The following is a 17,244-nucleotide window of genomic DNA, read 5'->3' on the forward strand; positions in this document are numbered from 1 at the left end:
ATATCTTCCTACCCTTGAGAATTTTTCCAGTGCAAAAGCAGGTTCCTCAATAGCTGTTTTCCAGCATTGTTGTTAAAGGGAAGACCTCAGTAATTGGTTTAATGAGGGAAGTTAGTTAAAAACCACTCAGTCTCATGCAGAGCACCTGGGGCAGCAAAGTATCTTCATTAAAGGACACCAAGACTTTCAGTTTTATCAGAGGATAGGCCACAGCTAATTTGTAAACTGAACCAGGTGAGCAATAAACTAGCAGACTTGTGTCAAAATCAAGTTCAACAAAAGATTATGATATTTTAAAGTTTGTGAATGGTTTTATCTGATTAATTCCACATGCCTATAGCCACAGAAATTTCTCCACAGGAGAATGTAGAAATCAGGACGAGCACAATTTAAATATGTCTTTGTAGCTGAGAACACTGCTGGGCAAGACTTTTTTTTTTTACCTAGACTAAAAATGTCTGCTATGATATTTTGGATATAGGATTTCTGCTTTATGGCTAATTATGGTTTAATTTGGGGAGTAAAAATTCAAGTTTTTATAAACATGTACATTTATAAACATATACATATACTCTGCTCAAAAAGTGAGGACTATATATCTATGAGAATGGGAAATATTTTGGACTTTTTTCTACTTCAACTCTGATCACTTATGTGTCACCACTATAAAATGAGAAAGTATGGTAGAGTGCTCAGTGCCTGTTTTATTTCTAAAAAGCAAAACCCCTATTCTAAAACATTTGATTTGGTGAGAAAATCTGTTTTAATGATAATATAGCTTAACATAGGTTAAGCACATGCCAATTTCTTTTTTTGTTATTTAGTTTAGTTTAGGCTTGCTGCTTAGTTATGCATGATGGACACTTTGTTCAAAAGGTTGTCCACCCTCTTTCCCAACTATACGGTTGCTCCAATAAAAAATATCAATATATACATTTTTCAAATTGCTTCATACATTTCCTAGACCATCACAACTTTGACACTTCAAACCATCTTTGACCTTCAGAGACTTGAGGCTTTAGTTAATGCATCAAACATTAATGCTATTATAGATACAAAAGAGACTGATAAGAGACATACTTTGATTCCTTGTTACTTCTGTCTCTTCTCATTTTCAAAGCTGGAGTTGACAAAAAAGAAAACACCTGTCATATTCTATGTTCAGCTTTGGCAAGTGATGTTTTAGAGTAGAATTCTGAGTCATTTGTGAGTTTGCATTTCTCACTGCCCTCAGACTATGATAGTGATGATCTGCTTGGGTTTTGAGAAAGCAAATTTAAAGTCATCAGTGTCTCCTGCCAGTCACTGTATCAGTACCTTTGGCACAGACAAGTGAAACACTATTCAGACCTTCCAATGAAGGGAAATAAAACCATGCCAGACAGAAAACAGATAAAGAAGTACCTTAGCCCTTGCTTTAGTCAGAAATGTCCAGGCATTCTAAATATCTGCCAGTGCACATCATAGAAAGGTTTGATGGAGAAGACCCAGAGTCCTCTGAATCTATTCTCCTGCCAATCCGTTATTGTTCTACGCATCTTTTCAAATGCTTTGTCCTGTTCTGTCCATTCTTTTAGGCTTCAGCACTGATCTGTCTTCTACTTCTCATGAGAAACTATTCACCAGTCAAATAGAGACAGCTGTCAAGATTCTTTCTCTTGATACTTAATCTTTGTTCAACTTCATCTCTTTGCTCTTACTAGTGTTTTTCCTAAACCTGAATAGATTTCTTTTTCATCAGATATATTACTGCTGATAATACAATCATAAAATCAATTTTACTTTATTAATGAAAGCATGATAATTAATCAATTGAATGAGAATCAGATTAAATGGAACAAGAAAAGAAATAACATAAATTCATTTAAAAGATATGGTCTTAAAGATAAAAGGCATTGCAACTTCAAAGATCCTGTGTGGAAAGATAACATTGAAGGGTTTATCAGTGTCTTTGAAACCTATTTAATTATATAACACTGTAGTTATATAATGCTTTCATAGTAAACAAACAATAAAGAATATATCTAGATTCAACCGTTAAAAAAATTAGCAACTCTCAACAATTGCCACACTATAGTACATGAGATGTTACCACCTTTTCTTAATCTAAGTATAAGAAAATTAGGTCCAATTTATTCTATTCTGATCATTTATAGTATTGCCATAACCAGAGAATTTACATAACACAAAAATGTGGTAGAATTATAACACATTTTGAAATATTTTTATTATCAATATCATTGAAGACCACAACATACACAGCAGCTCCAAATCGGGCACATTTAAATTTCAGTTCTTGAGGCATTCTTCATTCTGCTATTTTCACTAGAGGCAATATCCCACAATTTTAAAAATAGGTCTTTATATATATATATTTTCCAGAACTTATCTAAATGGTAAGGTTCTATCCTTGGTCATCTCTACTTCTCTCATCTCTACTTCCCCATTGTGAGGGAATGGGGGGGGTGTCACCTGCTGTGAGTCCCTGTATCCCCTCGACGGCCCCTGGAGAGGAGGGGTACTTGGCTGTCCGTTCCCGCTTCCGCCGGTCTCGCCTGCCATGACTTGGTGTAATTCAGGGGTTCACCCATGCGGGGAAGCTGGCAGTCCGGATGCGGTCCCGCGTCTCCAACATCCAGGGGTCCTGAGGGCTCCTCCTCCCCTACACCCTCACCCGGTCCTCCGGGATAGCCACCGTCAGGGTGGCTCCCATGCAGGGGGTTAACCCCTGCTACGTAACAAATATAGTTATAATGTCCGTACAGCGTCGGCGCCCGCTGCTCTGGGGCTGGCAGGGATTCTTCCCACTGCCAATAACCTCTGGCCCCGTTGGGCAGGGACACCTGGCCCCTTTGTCTGTTCACCGGTCCTGCGGTGGGGTTCTGCCCTCGCACTGCAGGATCCTATAGGAATCCTCATGGTACCTGACCCCGGCCAGGTGCTGCTAGCTCCGGCTGGTCTGGGGTCTCCGTACCCCCACTGTCTGTCTCTCGAGACCCGGGGGTGTGCGGGGGCTTACCTCCCTGCTCGTGGGTCTTCTTAAGCGGCCAAACGGCCCGCAGCCACCGGAGAAGGGTCCTCCCTTCAGGACCTCTCGCCCCGGGCCCCTCCGGAGCGGCTGCCACTGGTTCCCCTGTTACCGGTTCCTCGTTTCTGACCTCCACCGCCTCTGGCTCTGCAGCTCCCAGCTCCACTGACTCCTGCGGCGTGGCTCCTGGCTCTGCTGCCTCCTGCCGTGTGGCTTCCTGCGCCGGCTGCGCGGCTCTCAGCTCCGCAGCCACCGGCTCCGGCCGCGTGGCTCCCGGCTCCGCGGCTCCCGGCTCCACAGACGCCGGTGCAGGCTCCGGCGGTGCGGCTCCCAGCTCCGTGGCTCCCGGCTCCGCAGACACTGGCGTAGGCTCCGGCTGGAGCCTTACTCCTCTCCTGTTTGGGGTAGGTGGGCTCCTTTTATTCTTCCGGGTCGGTCCCGGCCCTGCCCAGTCCGAGTTCCGGGAAAAGACAAGCTTCCGGCCACACTTCCGGGTTGGCACCCGGAAGTTGGGCAGAACTCCGGCGTTCTCTGCCCGACCCTGGCCCCCCGGGGCCTTGACCCCTTCACACCCATATTTACTGTCATTTCAGTGGTTGCATTAGACCATTTCATTTTTTTATTGTTCAGTGTTTCCAGACATCTTGAATATTATTAGTTTGCAATTGATTTCTCTTCATTTATTCTATGCATGTTGTGAACCCTAAACATACTGTGTTTTATAGTTACCTGGGATCAATTTAAGTAATTATTTACAAGCTACATTTCTGTCAGAGTGCCTTGAAATTAAAGTACGCATTTGTTTTGCATATGTAGTTACGCTTAGATCAATCTAACCAAAGTTAGGTTGACCTAAACATTTTGTCATGCGGTATAGGTTGTAGCCATGTTGGTCTAAGGACATAGGCACACAAGGTTCTTTGGGTGAATCTGATATCTTTCATTAGACCAATTTAAATAGTTGGAAACATTTTTCTTAGCAAGCTTTCAGGTTTTAAAACCTTTCATAAGGCTGAGGAAACATCTACAGTTGGTGTGCGCTCTTCCTGGCATTCATAGGGTTAATTGCCCTAAACAAAAGTGTTCCCAACCTAAGCTGGCCAGTAAACACACTTTAGTTTGGCCTGGGTTAACCTGACAAGCCAGCCTTCCTGTGAATCTGCTTGCCCCCTTCTCCACCCCGACACCCACAGACTGCCAGCCCTCACCAGATCTGCCAGCATCCCCAATCCTATTAGCTTTTGCCCCACCAACTAACTGACCTCCAGCTGCCCAGGCAAATGCCTGCACACGGCAGAACACAACTGGGTTTAGGCAACTCAAAGTAAGCTGCCTAACCTGAGTTAGGCAATTTTGAACATTTGTCTTCACCCTCTAAAAGCACCAACATCTGAGATGTTCAGCTAAACACCTGCATATATTAACAGAAAAAAACCTATTGTATAAGCTAATTTTGTATACAGAAATCTAATTTGTAAGGTCCATTTTCAACTGTTATGAAGTACTATAGTTTCTAAGTGTTTTAACTTTTGGAAATTAAGTATTCAAATCAATGCAGCCATTAAAAGAAACAAAGCAAAAAGGTGGTGAAGTGACATCAGAGGGTCTTTCCATTATGTAAACTGGTATGCATCAAGGGAATAGCTAATATTGCTTGAATAAAGGGCTAGAGTGCTTCAGATTCTGGCTATTTGAATAATATTAATGAAGTTTGCTCCTGTAGTCACTAAAACAAGGCATTTTTACTGTAATCCCTGTAGTAGACTTACAATAGATTGTCCTGATCACTAATGTGTCGCGCCCCTAATGCTGGTGCACCCTTGACCTGCGAGCCTGGGTCGGTATGACTGGCTTGGTGTGAGGAGGGGGATTTATAACCGGACAGGTGGGTGATAACGGTGAGCAGGAGTCAGAGGATTTAAACACAGCGTATCGGTTACACAGAAAGTTTATTTTACTTGCGCTACTGATGTGATGCAGCGCAGGCAGAGGAGTTGATTTATTCAGTTACAGCATGAAGATATCATGTTACCCAGCATTTACAGGGTGGGTAAGAGAGTTGCTTCCGAGCGATTCACACAAACCGTTGCAATCTGCAGATTACCGAGATCTCTTGATAAGAAAGATAACGACAAAGAGAGAGAGATAGACAGGCTGGCAAGACAGAGATACGCCAGAAAGATACGTAGGCGGAGAGATAATATTTTTGCGTGATCTGTTCTTCTTGAGTGTATACACAGTTCTCTGCTTTGGGCGGAAGTTCTTTCAAAGTTATACTTGGCAAAGGTGACCAATTACTATACGCCAGGCATGAATAATTAACGAGTTGGCACTTGTGCTTTCTTTGTTTGCTTAGGTTTCAGAAAGGGGGGTTATTTTTACTTGGGTGGTACTGGTCCTGTTTGGTCACAGGATGGCGCGCATAGTATATTATTTAATTTTATAACTTCACTAAAGTAGTTTCATTTTTATCTGGTCACCATGGGTACCGGTATCTTTTTTTGACATCATGGTACCAAGCTGCAGTTTGTTCAAGGTTAGTGTCTCTCTCTTGTGTGGGAACTCAAGCGATTTGAAATGAGGCAGAGACAGGGGTGTGTATATGCAACACTGTTAATACAGAGGGATAAATTACAATTACAGAGTTTGTTGTGTTAGCCTCTGACCTTTTGCCATCGGCATCTGAAATCAAAGACTTTGATCTTTGACATAATGTACCATCATAGACCAAAAATCCTTTATAATATGTAACAGAGTTATAAATAATGACTTTCATTTTACCAGTGGTAATTTTTTTTTTTTGGCCTCAGATCATGTAGTTTGTGGGTTTCTTTTTTTTTTTTTTCCAAATCTTTTCTTTCTCTAAACAAGTAGTTTTTTTGGGATGAAAATAAATATGGGAGATTATTATTGTTTACAGAGCTGCAAAAATCTGTATTTGGAATACATTTCTTGAACCATGAATTATATTTCAAAAGAATTCTAAAACTTTTAGAAATGTATATTGCCTCTGGCATCTTCTTCTAAATCCCATAAAATCATAGGATTGATTTCCCAGTAACTGATAGCAAAACAAGTCCATCCTCACCTCTCCAACCCATATTTATTAGAAAGTAACTCTTCATTGAGCTGCATATAATCTTCAGTAGGGAAATATATATATACACACACCCCCCTTGCATCATCTTCTAAAAGTCACTAAATTAATAAATTATATGGAGAGGCAAAGTTCTTTGAGTAGATTTGATATCTTCTTTTTAGGCCAACTAAATAGATGGGAAAAAGTAGAGTATCCCTATGCTTGAGGAAGGGTGATTGTATCTGAAAGCTTGCAAATAATCTTTTTCCATCTATTTAGTTGGTTTAATAGAAGACATCACATCTCCCCAAAGAATCTTACCTGCCTATGTTCTTAGACCAACATGGCTACAACCAACAGCTCTAAATTATATGGAAGCTTTCTTTAGCATAAACAATCCTCAACTAATAATGCTAATTAATATTTACATAACAGCTTCAAAGATGAGCTTTTGCATATGATGTTACGCCCATTTTACAAAGGTTCAGGAGAAAAGGTGAAGGAAACTCATGATCTCAGTGCTTATGATGCAGATGGATTCAGTTCATGGCCAGAACCAGATCCATGGGTTTTACATCCAGTCCTATGGTCTGATCACTAGACTGGATATTCATCTCTCTCTCTCTCTCTCTCTCTGTAAAATATTTTTGTGGCCCTGGCCTTTGAAATGAATTGGGAAAGCAGATCTGGGTTTGGTGGAAAGCAGAGATAAATTTTTTAAGTCTACTATAGCATTTTGAGACATTTCAAGTAAGCTAGGTTTATGCAAAAGCTATCTGTAATCAGATAAATGGGAAAACTGGTTGACAGAGAAAAACCCTCTTGTCTATAGTCCAGTATTGTGTCTGACTATTAATTTTATGCTGTTTGTCCTGCATGTACTTCTCATGAACATCCACTACAGTTTGGGGAATTGAAATATTATTGATGTGTTTAACTGCGAAAGGAAAAAAAACAAGAATTCAACAAGTTATGAAAGAAACAGGAAACAATAACCAGCTGTATGTGAATCTGTTTAGTGTGAAAAAATGTGGTATTAATTCTCTTTCTTTTTTTCCATTGGAGATCATTAGAAGGTTTTATAGACTGTCCACATCAGTACAAAAGACATTCTGTAGCTTGATATGTCTTTATACATTTGCAAGATATGTATTCCAAAGGGGATACTGCTGTTTATTTTACCTCATCAATGTTTCTCTTCATTTATTCCTGTGGAATACCTATACTGTTTCCAAAAGCTGGAATTGACTGGAGTGTTAAATTTAATCTTGAAACTTTGCACCTGACACCATGTGAGGCTACAAATTAGTTATGAGTTAGAAAGATGGAATCCTAAAGGTTTCTATTTCTCATAGAGCAGCTGACCCTAGGGATCACTAAGCAGAATGAAAAACATCTTGACTCATTAACAAGAAAACACCTAATTATTTACATGTGACTATTTTGACATTAACATCTTTCAAATTAGAAGGATTTGTTTTATTACATTTATTTTTGCCCTCAAGGCTGTACTGTTGTTAAAAGTTGGATTCAGTGTGGCATATTTAAAACCAGGGAATACATGCAAAGAAGCTATAGGATGAAAGTAGGACCACATCTGTTAGGATGTTTTGTTTAAATTTAAATTATTCAAAGGGGGCGCATCTACACATTTAATTAATTTGCGGGGATAAAGTCCAGTGCAGTTTGTGCTGGAGTCAGCTGCTCCTTAGTGCAGTGTCTTCACATACTCCTGGGACTGCAGTAGTTAGAGTTAGGGTGGAGCAGCCCCAGCTGGCAGAGGGCACAGGGGGCCAGCCCTGGGCTCTGTGTGCTGGTCTCAGGTGGTGTTGGGGCTGGCTGGGTCATGAGGGTACTAAAGTGCAGGGTTGGGTGAAAGGCAGTCCTTGTATTTTTTTACCCTCACGCCCCAGCCAGCACCAATCACTGTCTACATGTGCATTTCAGCAGAATGAATTACTTCACCATAAGATAGTACTGCCCCTGACAGTACTATCTTATGACAGAGTTCAATAATCTATCGCGCCCTGATGCTAGTGCTTGTTTAGGCAATGATGGTTTACTGCAGAGCTAATTAGTCAGCTCCACAGTAAAGCACACCCAGGATCTAGGAGTAAATTGTCTTATGTCAAGGCTCTAATATTGTCAGGTGACGTGTAGTTTGTTTTACTGTTGCAGGTTTCCTTCACTTTATGCGGGTTCTGTATGTGGAAATTCATTCTTAAGCGATAGCCCTTTTTATACCTAAAATTTGCTATATGCAAGGTAAATTCACTCTTATGCGATTGGTGTGGTGGAAGCTCGCAGTCAGCTGCTTTGTGCAGTGCCTTGTGGATGTGACACACACCAAAATATAATGTCCTGTGTGGACCTGTGCTGCTCGCTCATTGTCTGCGATACGTGTTTCTGTAGTTGCCATCCCCACTCACTATGACAGTGCCCTGTGCTTGTGTGTACTGTCTGATCTTGGTGAGTATCAAAATTGCCTTGTAAAAGTGGTAGAAATGGGTCTAGGGTACAGTTAAGGTCTTGGAATGTATCCCTGTTTGTTACATTGTAAAATGGGTTCCCTTTAGGCAATTCAAGTTATCCACCATTTTCCAGGAATGCATGTACAGCATAAAACAAGGGAAACTTGTACTTATACTTTTGTATTAAAAACTAGTGTGAATTAAATAAATGTAAGGAATGCTGGTTTTTAAAGTAACGAATAAGAGGGGAAAAGCCCATATCCAGCTACGATTCCTACTGGGAAATCTTCAACGAAGCTCAGCCAGGTTGGGCTTCCACATTTTTTTTCTCATTTACAATGCATACCATATCCATCACAGTATCCCAGTCACTTTTCATCTATGAAAACTCATTGCTAAAGTCATATATATGAGTTTGGTAAATAAAGCCTTGCACCTCTTAGGAAAAAATATAGAAACCACTAGATATCCTCATATATTTAATCTCTTTCAAAGTCTGAAAAGTTTATTCCTTTAATAGAACATTTTAAAGCATCCTTCCTGTGGAAAATTGTAATGACATGTAACCTGCATAGCTATAGAATTGCTGTTTTGAATATTAGAGGGTTCAGAACTGCTTCAGTATGGTACAGGAATTTTAGTAGGATAGCTCTACTACTACTTTTTCTTCTAATATTTGACCAATATTAGACCTAAACATTAAGGCCCACATTTTATCCTCAGCTATGTGCACAAAACTCCCAATGGCTTCAGTGAGAGCTGCATGTGCATATCCAACAGCAGTATTTGGCTCTGAATGTTAACTAAGATAGGATAGAATAGAATTTGGTTTTGTATAGCTCTTTTCATACTTGGTACAGCTCAAAGCTCTTTACAAAGAAATAAATGAGATACTGGCTGTGTGACAATAGCATAGGCAATTGGGACAACCATTAGGTGCCCAGCAGTACCTCACATGCTGTCTGGGAAAGCAGAGACTGGGTCATTGAGAGAGGCAATATTGGCTAGAAACACTGGAGTTATCCTCACCGACCCCACCCCTAAAAGTGCCATTGGATCTCTGGTTGTCTGCAGGACAGCCACCAACATCTTTCAGAAGTGATCTGAGTTTACCAAAACCATGGCCTTTTTTTTTTCCTCTTTCTTCTTTATTATTTTCTTCTTCATACGATTTGCTGTATCAGATGTGAAATGCAAAAAGCTTTCTCCTGCTCACTATTGCAATATCAAATACACTAGTCTAGACAGGATACGTGTTTACTTTACAGGCATGTTCTATATAGCAGGCTCTATAGAGTCATTCTGATGAAATGCCTACCAGTTTCTAAATTAAAGAGGGTTTAATTTAGTCTGCGGGCTAATATAGGCCTCAATCCTGCAAAAGGCTCTCTACAAGTAGGCATGGGACTTATTTTGGGATCAGTGTCTTGTCTTTGGTGTGACTTTTCCAATATTGGTATGCTATTCAAATACAATATTCTGCTTCAAAGAAAAAGGCATTGGATTCATAGGAAATGCCTTAATACAGTCTGCTTAGATTGATGTTCCTGCCATTACTAATTTATAGTTTTAAAAGCTGCTGTCTTTTCAGTTGCTGATTGTGCTGCCAAAGATGAAAGTTACATATGCCTATGATTTCCGCTCAAAAATACTTCTGTGCATAAGCATTCTTGGGGAAACTGTATTGTTTTTTATCATTTGGAACATTTTGAATTCATAACACTGGCATTAGGGTGTTCCTGAGAGCACTTCTAAAAGGATGTATTCCGTATTTCCACCATATAGAGGAGGAATACCGTCTGGGTCTACTAAATGTTACTGGTCAACAAGGGCAGGTACAGACATTACCCTTTTGGTGGTATAAACGATTAGAAACCAGAACAGAAGTTTGGCACAGAGAGACTGGTTAACAATGGTGATACCTATTCTAAGATTGTTCCTGCCCCCTTCCCTGATAAAGGGTGAATGTGTGTTCCGTTCACTACCAATCTAAACTATGCTGCTTACAGAAAACCACATAACTTAGTTTGATTCAGCCTTGCGCTTTTTAAATGTCTGTACTTAGCCCAAAAGAGGGCATGAAACTAATTTATGTGCACTGAACCTATGTTCTCTTCCAGGTTTAAACCAATTTCTGATCGCTTAAACTGGTTTGTGTAATGTCTATCCATAGCCATAGTCTTTCTAATCTGGCATGCCTTCAGTACTTAGCTATGCTATCCTCCCTTCTTTCTATAAATATGTTCATAAAAAGACACAGTAAAATTGGGAAAGGCTTCTCTAATATTTTCCTCCTAATGTTTTTTTTCTTTCATTTCATTGTAAATTGTTATAAACACTGCCAATTTGTGGAACCCTGGAGGTCCTAGAACTGTTTAATAACTTGCCAGAAGAATGGGTTTTGTTGACCTCAACTGTATAGTCTATGGGACAGATCCTGCCGGCTGAACTCATGTAAGCAGACCTATTAACCTGCGGCCCTGGGCTTTTGACATTGCAAAAGTATTTTTAGAAAAGATTGTATCTAAGCTCTGCATTTAAAAGACTTCATTTCTTAGCTGTACTTAGAGATACATCTGCTTTCCTTTCTGAATCATTCTAGGTTTTTTTCCTCTGAGAATCACAGTACAAGATGCTGCAGTGGGATGAAATCAACCACAAAGATTTAGGAACCTATTTGATCCCAAATCTTCTCCTATTACTCTTCTGAGGCAGAGACTTGTAAAGCAGAGACAGATTCTGTATTTATTAATGTAATGATTAGTGCAGTGGTGCTGAGTCTCCAACCTGAAGGGCCATTCCAGTTGCAGCAATTAACATTGCCCTCAAGGTTCTCCATTTGCAATGGGTTTAAAATATTATTCATAAATACTACTGTTTTAATGTATGTAAAAAAAATATTAAGGATATGGAAAAGGATAAAGTCACATTTATTTTAAGGTATTTTAAAATAAATATATACTGAAAACGGACTGTACCTTTAATTAGGAAAAGTTAAATGCAAATGGACATTTCAGCAATGGCCATTGTGCAAGGACATATTCTATGGTGAGTGATCATAAAAGCAGACATACTTCTAAACTGCAACAAAGTACTTTTTGTAATATACAGCCTGAAGGTTGATATCTTTCTGTGCAAGTTCCTGTTCTCATGAAAAATATGGCAAACTTACTGGGCTGAAACTTTATAAAAGCAGTGTACCTAATAGTAGCCCTTTGCAACCACAATTAGATTGCTACTCCATGACAATAAGACATTCTTCAGGCATTGCCCCAAAAGCTGCTAAACACCCGTATGTCCCACTGAAGTCAATGAGAGAACCATGTGCTCAGCACCTTGTAGAAGCAAGTGCCAAATGAAATTCAGTCTTCAGAGGTTCATTTGTCTCTCTGATAGTTAACTTCACTGAGACTTACAAGGAGTCCAAAAGCTTCTTTGGGATCTCCAAAATAGTCTGACATTTACCCAAACATGATTGAAGGAAAATCACAGTGATTAGTTCCAAGTTGCTAAATAAGTATTTAATAAATTTCAGTTTTCCCCTCTAAAATTAGAACACCATTGTTGACTCCCCATTGATAGCTACTTCCCTTCAGGAACCCACTGTCTGATTTGAATCCTTATTTGTATAGTAATACCCTGTAGGAAGCTTCTTCTCCATTGTACCGAGCACTCTTTAAAGAGGCTATAAAAAGATGGTTCTTGCCTCAAAGAATTGACAATCGGGGAAAAAATAAAGTTACCGGTTATCTAAATGGTGTGTCCCATGAAGATTACCTAATATCTCTATGGTTCAAAAAGGGTTTCAATAGGTTCTGTGCCCTGAGAGAAACTGGAAGCTGCAGTAGGAATACTCAACATATAATGAAAAGTCTTTTTTCTTGTATCATGAGCAGGGCTTCTGTTTGTTTGTTTTTTTGGGGTTTTTTTGTTTTTGTTAAAAAATCCAGAATTCTCTGATTTAAAAAGTCAAAATCCACATTTTTCTGTAATTAAAATGAAACACTGCTAATAATATAGATATATATATGAGAGAGAGAGATCAGTAGAATACAATGTTTTATTGATATATTTACAATTTTAAGGCAATTTGGAAGCCTACCAGTGCCTAAATTATTATAATAGAGTAAACTCTAGATACCTGTGTATTTTGGCTTTTGATTTTGGTTTCTATATCATAGTAAATCAGAGCTCTCCTTGCCCCCTTTGCTTACCAGGACACAGGTCCAGCAATGGATGTCCCCCCTGCTGCTTTGTGGTGCTGTGTAGCTCTGGTATGCCAGTACCCCTCACTCCCAAGCCACAGCACCCTTGCCCTGCCCTGCCCTGCCCCTAGGGCTGGGTCAGAGATTGGGAGCTCACCAGGGCAGGGAAATGGGGCACTGTCATTACCCAAGAGCACAGGTGACTAGTGACTGTTGATGGGGTGGCGGGGGGGGGGGGGCACAATTTAAAGAACCTGGTGGTATGCAGTGGGGGGGAGGGTCAGGGCAGGTACTCAAAAGACAGAGGATTTTTTTTTTTCTTCTAGAGCTATTTTTAATGCTATATTTTGATACTATGTAATAGCAGATGGAGACTGTGCTAAAAGAGAGCTATACATGAAGAGAACTGTGGTAGGGGGTATGTGGGGCAGAGTATGTGTGTGTGAGGCAGGGAGGTGAGGTGTATGGGGAAGGGGCTGGTTGTGTGGAGAAGAGTTGGCTGGGGCAGGAGGGTATTTGGGACTTCCCAAAGCTTGACCCCTGTCTCAACGGCACAGGACTGGTCCAGACGCACCAGAGCATGGCTCTAATGACCTAAACCAGCCCCATGCCATCAGGGCTGTGCACCAAGCTTTGGCATACCCAAACCACTCCTGTACCATTGGGGAACACCCCCCTCCGCCAATGATGTAGCACCACTTTAGGCTCGCGAGAACTTGGTGCCTAGCCTTGATGGTACAGGGACAGTCCCCAAGACCTGGCCCCCCAACCCCTCCCAATGGACTTACCTGCATACAGCTGGTAGGGGGTGGGGGTATCCTTACCTGACTTCTGGCTGGAAACTGTGGCCATGGTTGGCTGTGACTGCTGGGCCACAGTTGTGGTAAATAATTTTGGGGGATAGCTAGTAATGATGTGCAGAAACCAGACCTGGTCTGTAGCTGTTCATATGGATGGGTTGAAAAAAGAAGTGCATTTCCTTCTTCTGTTGCTAGGATAACTTCAAATCAAAGTTTTCAGTAAGTCTCAGTTTGCAGCTGAGCATACATAATTCTCTCTTCTCCCACTAGGGATTTGGCAGCCACAGCAACACTGTACTTGCTAGGGAGCTGCAAAATCCAATTTTTTAATGTTTGTCTCTTACCCAAGCACTAATTCCAAAATCATAATAAAAATGGTGGTTTATTTTTAGCATTGCACAAAAGAAATCTATTCTTCAACCTTGTCCAATTCCTTTTCTATTACGGAGGTATTTCAATCTGCTTTTACAATTTAATCTAACTGCATTTTCTTCCATTATATGACATTTTTCTCTAACATGTAGTCTTCTGTTTCTGATGGAAAAACCAACCTCTTGACTTTCTAGAGCTGAAGAATTGTTTTTTGACCTCTTGCTTTAAGCTTGTGCAGAGCAAAATAGTAACAGAATTCATGTAGCAACTAGACATTATAAAATATTTTTGGAAGAGTCATAAACAAGAATGTGCCTCCTTCTGTGAAATGTACTTCATTTAGTTTCTACCTGGAAAAGCTGTTCTTGATTGATATTGTTGTTTCACATGGCAATTCCAATATCCCTCTTGGCTCATTGTTGCAGTGATGTGGGGATCCCTGTGTTAGATCTGTGTGCTGCCACGACTAGATATTCAAGAATATAACTCAGACTTTTTATCAGACACATTTAACATCTGGTAAATAAATCAGCATTATTTAGCAGAAAATGAAGATGTGTAATACTATTATTTATCATGTATTAACAAAGCAGAAGGAATGAGGGATATTTTAATTGAACAATTACCTTACCTGTTATGTTCTCCCAGGAAAGTTTAGGCTTGATTCTTGAATTCTAGCTGCACTGTCAAGCATCTGTCACTAGTATACTTTATTAATGGTTCTAATGACATGGATAAAGTGACAGATTTTCACTGGATAAACTTACTGGCTGTCTTGCTGAATGTTGACTGCTTCCCCTATTCTGCTCGGCTCCCTTAATAGTATTAAAGGAGCATGTAAGCAGTGAGGAGGAGCAGTGGAAAGTGAACCCAAAAGCTTGTGCAGGAGCACAGAACTGGCAAGGACCCAACTACCAGGACTGATGGTATGTCTCTTAAATAAGTGCTTTTTATATTATGGGCCTGAGGCGAATACCTTTGAAATGAGCAGCGAAGCTTCCCAGTCTGGGTCCTTTAACACCAACTGAAATATGGCCAGGTGTGCACTTATGACTGTGGGTATATGTGTGTGTGGGATTGAGAAGGCATTCTTGAAATTCATAATATACTTGATTCTCAAACATTCCTACAAAGCATTTGGCCTTTGACTTCCTTGACACAAAATGTTAATAATACCACGCATAACTTTTGCAAGAAAAACAAGTATGTCGCTCAGTACCTACCATACTCCAAGGTTAAATTTTCCCTCTGTGCTGTCAATGCCAGATAAAAATGTAGAGATAAAACCTTAGAGCATATGTACATATTTGTTGGACCTAATATATAATCATATAGCTTACTTTATCCTGCACAATCATAGATCAGGTTCCTGTGTATACATATGTTCACCATTGCCAGGAGTGTGCTGGGAATGCAATCTAAGTAAGGTGGCGGGGGGGGGAAAGGGGAGCAGCTAGTGGGTTCATGTAGGGGTTTTGTTGGGATTGGGAGGGTCTGGCAGGTTCATGGGTTGGGGGTTGTGCATGGAAGAGGGAAGGGAGGAGGGCTAAAAATAGCTTGGTCAGGGTGGGGGCTGTGTACAGTTTGGTTAGGTCAGGTATGGGTTATCCTGATCTACATAGTGCACCCTCTTGGGTGAACTGAATTAGATAGGACCAGACATTTTTTCCCCAATTTAACCTCCCCAAATGTATGTACAGGTCAATTAAAGTGTAATATCTTAAGTGAATAGCGTGTGTTTTCCTGTCTCACTCAGTTCTTTCAAGGCTTCAAAGAAGTAACAGAACACAAAGTGTCTACATGTTATTTCTCAGTAGCTCTTCACAGGTACATTTTGCCAGAAGGATAGGGCACTTCTGGTATCCTATGCTATCACAAGTGTTAGAACGGTGTGTAAAACTGAAGTTCAGGCAAATTATTATTGTATCTCTGGTCTCATTAACTCCACCCTAAAAATACAGGAGGTGTGACTTGCTCCCTAAAAGAAGAAACTAGTGAGTTAAGGTCAGGGAAGTCCTAGAAGGAAATACTGTGAATAGCTGAGCTTAGAGAGGAAGCTTAGCCTGATGTTTATGATATACTGTTGTTTTTGAGTTACTGATAAAAGTCAAACTACAAGAAGGAGAATGAACTTAGACAGTACCTCAAGATCTTCATGCTTTGTGAGGACAAGGATAAGGATTCAATCTGTTCACGCACATGAGTAACATGAAACTGATTATTCATAGAGGAATAAGAGTGGGATTTCTGGCAGCAGTCCCTTTTAGTCAGTAGTGATTATTCATGCATCTAAAGAGAAATGAGCACTAGAATAGTGAATTTAATCAGACTGGGATTGCGGTCCATTTTGCCATTTTTTAAAAGAGTCTTGGGGTGCATAGTAATTATGATAATTACCCTGTCTTCATGAAATGGCTTTTCAGGGTAACTGCCAAGACACTGAGATGTGAACTCTTCTAACTCTTCTCTCATGCTCAGACATGCTGACACTTATCTTAGTTTTACTCTGACTTGAAAGTTCTGTGGTTGTGATTGCCACAAAAAGCTATATGTTCAATAATAAAAGGGAGAAAAAAGCTGAAATGTGCAAGATGGATGGATATCTGTGTGCTTAAAATGTGGGGTTTTAAGTTATTTGAGGTTGATTTGATTTGGTGTTTTTATCCCCTTTCTGCTGACTACCAGGATATCCTGTTGCTATAGGCTAATGTGGAATGCACTAGTGCTCTAATGGTCAGAGTTCAATGGTTTCGTCATATTTTAGCAGGCAAGAAAGCTGGTCCCTAGCAAAATTCCTTTATCCCAAGGGGCTAGTCCTATGCTGGGAAAAAACTTACCACAGATTCGAAGCATGAAAAATCCTGCAGGCTCTTAAGCTTGTAACTACAAAGAAAAATTAGAGAAACTACAGAGAAAAATTACGTCTAGAGATGTAAAAGTAATAGTAGGATGTAGGATATGCAATACATCATGTTCCAAGTACACAGCAGTTGGATACTCAGTTAATAATGCCAGAATATATAACTTCATTTGAAACTCATTGTCTTTGAATTATTTTGTCTAAAATGACAGGTTTATAAAAACTGAGAATCTAATTGATCTTTCAGTAAAACATCTATTTGTAATAGATGAGTAATAGATAGGATTATTTCCAAGTATTTATAGACTTGTTTTATTTGTTCCTTTTAAAAGAAAAAATGCTTAACAATTTTAAAGAAGCTCTTTATTTTCCTCTGACTAATTAAAGTATCACTAGGTTATCTGCATATTCATGAGACTGACATCAAAC

General features: G+C 40.0%; 1 protein-coding gene across 3 annotated transcripts in view; it reads left to right on the forward strand.

Annotated features, from left to right (window-relative positions):
- MID1 (midline 1) overlaps positions 1–17,244 on the forward strand; it is a 395,248-nt gene that overhangs the window by 133,393 nt on the left and 244,611 nt on the right. The window contains exon 2 of one of the 3 annotated variants that reach the window (XM_090063903.1): positions 3,182–3,432. The exons of the other annotated variants lie outside the window; for them this stretch is intronic. The gene's annotated coding sequence lies outside the window, so the exon portion shown is untranslated. The remainder of the gene's footprint in view (positions 1–3,181; positions 3,433–17,244) is intronic. 3 annotated transcript variants of the gene reach the window in all.

This window comes from Crocodylus siamensis, chromosome 1 (genome assembly GCF_052110815.1).
Source record: "Crocodylus siamensis isolate JL-2025a chromosome 1, ASM5211081v1, whole genome shotgun sequence".
NCBI lineage: Eukaryota > Metazoa > Chordata > Crocodylia > Crocodylidae > Crocodylus > Crocodylus siamensis.